The 4,222-nt window shown below is 37.3% G+C and overlaps 1 pseudogene; it reads right to left on the bottom strand.

Annotated features, from left to right (window-relative positions):
- Window positions 1-2,297: 2,297 nt before the first annotated feature.
- Window positions 2,298-3,218, bottom strand: LOC132365496 (small ribosomal subunit protein uS5-like; annotated as a pseudogene).
- Window positions 3,219-4,222: the final 1,004 nt, after the last annotated feature.

A 4,222-nucleotide genomic window follows, 5' to 3' on the forward strand; every position in this document is an offset into this window, starting at 1 on the left:
TTCAGTCAGGACATAGTTGAACCCAAAACACCATCAATCTACTGGATATAATGGACATCTATAGATTATTTTGTCCAAGAAGAGCAGAATACAAACTCTTCTCAAGCTCACATGGAACACTCACCAAGACAGACCATATTCTTATCCATAAAGCACACCCTAACAGATTTAAAAGAATAGAAGTCATACAATATCTGTTCTAGGAACAAAATGGAATTAAACTAGAAATCCATAACAGAAAGATAATGGGAAAATCTCCAAATATGTAAAGATTAAACAACATAATTTAAAGTAACACATGGGTCAAAGAAGAAATAAAGAGAAATTTTAAAATATTTTAAGCTAAAGGAAAATGAAAACACAACTTATAATTTGTGGGATGCAGTGAAAGCAATGCATAGAGAGACATTCACAGCATTGAATGCATACATCAGAAAAGAAGAAAGATCTAAAATCAATAATCTAAGCATCTACCCTAAAAACTAGAAAAAGAAGAGCAAATTAAATCCAAAGAGAGCATAAGAAAAGAAATAATTTTAAAAATTGATTTATGCTCTAATGAAACCAAAAACAGAAAATCAGTTGAGAAAAATCAATGAAAGCAAAAGCTGGTTCTATGAAAAGATCAATAAAATCAATGAACCCCTACCTAGGCTAAATAATAAAAGAAAGAGGACACGAGTTACTAATATCAGAAATGAAAGAAGATAACATCACTACGGATCCCATGAACAGGGAAAAAATAATAAATATATACTATGAACAACTCTATGTCCAGAGATTTCATAACCTAGATGAAATGGACCAATTCCTTGAAAGATACAATCTGCAAAACTTACAAAAGAATAAATAGACAATCTGAATAGGTCTATATCTATTGATCAAATTAATTCAACAATTAAGAACCTTCCAAAACAAAAACACACCAGATTCAAATGGGTTCACTGGTGAATTCTATGAAATATTTATAGAAAAAAATTATGTCAATTCTCTCAATCTCTTTCAGACCACAGAATCAGATATTACTTCCTCATTCATTCTATGAGGCCAGAATTACCCTAATACCAAAACCAAACAGATTATATATTAAAACAAAAAAAAAAACAAAAAAACTATAGACCAGTATCTCTCATGAACATAGATGTAGAAATCTTCAGTAAAATGTTAGAAAATTGAATCCAACAATGTATAAAAAGAATTATACACCATGATCAAGTGAGATTTACCCCTGGTATGCAAGGCAAATTCAACATTTAAAAAACCAATTAATGTAATGCATCACAACAGACTAAAGAAGAAAAATTACATGATTGTATCAGTAGACACAGAAAAAGCATTTGGCAAAATCCAATACCTATTCATGATAACAACTCTTGGTAAACTAGGAATAGAGGGAAACTTCTTCCACATGATGAAGAATATATAGAAAAACCTACAGCTGACATCACACTTAACTGTTTAGAAACTAAAAGCTTTCCCACTAAGATCAGAAACAGGGCAAGGATGTCCCGTTTTACTGCCACTTTTCAACATCATACTGGAAGTACTGGTGAATTCAGTAAGACAAGAAAATGAAAAGTAAACAGATTGGGAAGGAAGAAATAAAACTGTCTTTGCTTGCAGATGACATTATCATCTATGTAGAGAGTCCAAAACAATTTATTTTTTAAACTCTGGAACTAGTAAGTGATTCCAGAAATGTTGCAGGATGCAAGGCTAATAAACATCAGTTACTTTCCTATATATCAGCAATGAAAGGTTAATTTGAAATTAAAAACACAATACTGTTTACATTAGCACCCTCAGAAAGGTATAAATCTAACAAAATATATATGTGGTTAATATAAAACTGCAAAACTCTGATGAAGGAACTCAAATAAGAACAATAAACAGAGAGATATTTTATGTTCATGAATAGGAAGACTCAAAATTGTCAAGGCATAAGTTCTTAACTTGATCTATAAATTCAATGCAATTCCATTCAAAATCCCAGTAAATTATTTTGTGGGTATCAACAAACTAACTGTAAAGCTTATAGGGAGAAATAAAATATTTAGAATAGCCAATGCAATACTGAAGGAGAAGAACAAAGTTGAATAACTGACACTTCCCAAATTTCAGACTTACTATAAAGCAACAGTAATGAAAGCAGTGTAGTATTGATGGAAGAATAAACAAATAGATCCATGAACAGGATAGAGAGCTCAGAAATAGACCCACATATAGTCAATTGATATTTGACAAAGGAGCAAAGACAATACAATGGAACAAAGATAGTCTTTTTTTTTTTTTTTTTTTTTTAGCTTCAATCACTTTATTTTTCTTATAGAAAACTATGTGGTGGCTACAGCTGGAGCCTGGGTCCTCTGCATGGAAACTCTGGTGTGGGTCTTCACAAGATGGTCAGTGAATTCCTGATACGGAGACTTGGTGAACACCATCTCTTTCCAGAGATCAGGAGTGAGATAACTGTAGGTCTTGGAAATGGCATCAAAAGTGGCCTTGGCGAAGTTGCCCAGCGTGGCAGTGCTGCCCCTGGCAGAGGTGTAGCAGTCGTCGATTCCAGCCATCATCAGTAGCTTCTTGGGCACAGGGGCTGAGACGATGCCAGTGCCCCTGGGGGCAGGGATGAGGCGCACCAGCACAGAGCCACAGCGGCCAGTCACCTTGCAAGGGACGGTATGGGGCTTGCCAATCTTGTTCCCCCAGTAGCCTCATCGCACGGGGACGATGGAGAGCTTGGCCAGAATGATGGCCCCACGGATGGCAGTGGCTACCTCCTTAGAGCACTACACACCCAAACCAACATGTCCGTTGTAATCCCCAATGGCAACAAACGCCTTGAACCTGGTCCGCTGGCCAGCACAGGTCTGCTTTTGCATAGGCATAATCTTCAAAACCTCGTCCTTGAGAGATGCCCCCAAGAAAAAGTCAATGATCTCAGATTCCTTGATGGGCAAAGAAAAGAGATAGATCTCCTCCAGGGACTTGATCTTCATGTCCTTGACCAAGCGGCCCAGCTTGGTGACGGGGAGCCACTCCTTGTCCTCGGCCTTGCCTCCGCGAGCTCCGCGGCCTCAGCCCCGGCCCCGACCGCGACCCCGGCCCCGGACGCCGCTGCCGAAGCCTCCGCGGAAGCCACCACGGCCTCCCATGCCAGGGCCCCCGGGGCCTCCAGGGCCTCCGGGCCCTCCCGCAGCACCGGCGTCATCCACCATTTGGTGTTTTTAGGGGAAAAAAAAAAGCCAAAGATAGTCTTTTAAACAAATAGTACTGGAACAACTGGACATCCACGTGCAAAAAAAAAAAAAAAAAAGAAGAATCTAGCCACAGACCTTACATCCTTCATAAAAATTAATTCAAAATGAATCGCAGAACTAAAATGTAAAAACCAAAACTATAAAACTCCTAAAAGATAAACTCCTGAAATCTAAATGACTTTGGGTATGGTGATGGCTTTTTAGATACCAACATCAAAGTCAAAATATATGAAAGAAAGAATTGATAAGCTGGATTTCTTTAAAATTAGAAATATCTTCTCTGTGAGAGACATTGTCAAGAGAATGAAAAGATAACCCACAGTTTGGGAGAAAATATTTGCAAAATACACATCTGATAAAACATTGTTATCCAAAATATATAAAGAACTCTTTAAACTCAACAATAACAAACAATCTGATTGAAAAATGGGCCAAGACCTTAATAGACACCTCACAAAAGAAGATATACAGTTGGCAAATAATCATATGGAAAGATACTCAATATCATATGTCATCAGGGAAATGCAAATTGAAACAACAAAATTCTACTACAGACCCATTAGAATGGCCCAACAACACTGACAACACCAAATGCTGATGAGGACGTGGAGCGGCAGAAACTCTCATTCATTCCTGGTGGGAATATCAAATGGTACAGCCACTTTGAAAGGCAGTTTGGCAGTTTTTTTATGAAACTAAATATACTCTTACTATATGATCCAGCAATCACACTATATGGTATTTACCCAAGACAGGTGAAATCTTACGTCCAACCTGCACATGGATGTTTACAGCAGCTTTATTCATAATTGCCAAAACTTGGAAGCAATCAAGAAATCCTTCAGTAAGTGAGTGAATCAACAAACTGTGGTACTTCTAAACAATGGAATATTATTCAGTGTTAAAAAGAAATGATCCATCAAGCCACAGAAAGACATGGAGGAAACTTAAATGCATATTAC

The sequence above is a fragment of the Balaenoptera ricei genome, chromosome 4 (assembly GCF_028023285.1).
Source record: "Balaenoptera ricei isolate mBalRic1 chromosome 4, mBalRic1.hap2, whole genome shotgun sequence".
In the NCBI taxonomy this organism is placed as follows: Eukaryota; Metazoa; Chordata; class Mammalia; order Artiodactyla; family Balaenopteridae; genus Balaenoptera; species Balaenoptera ricei.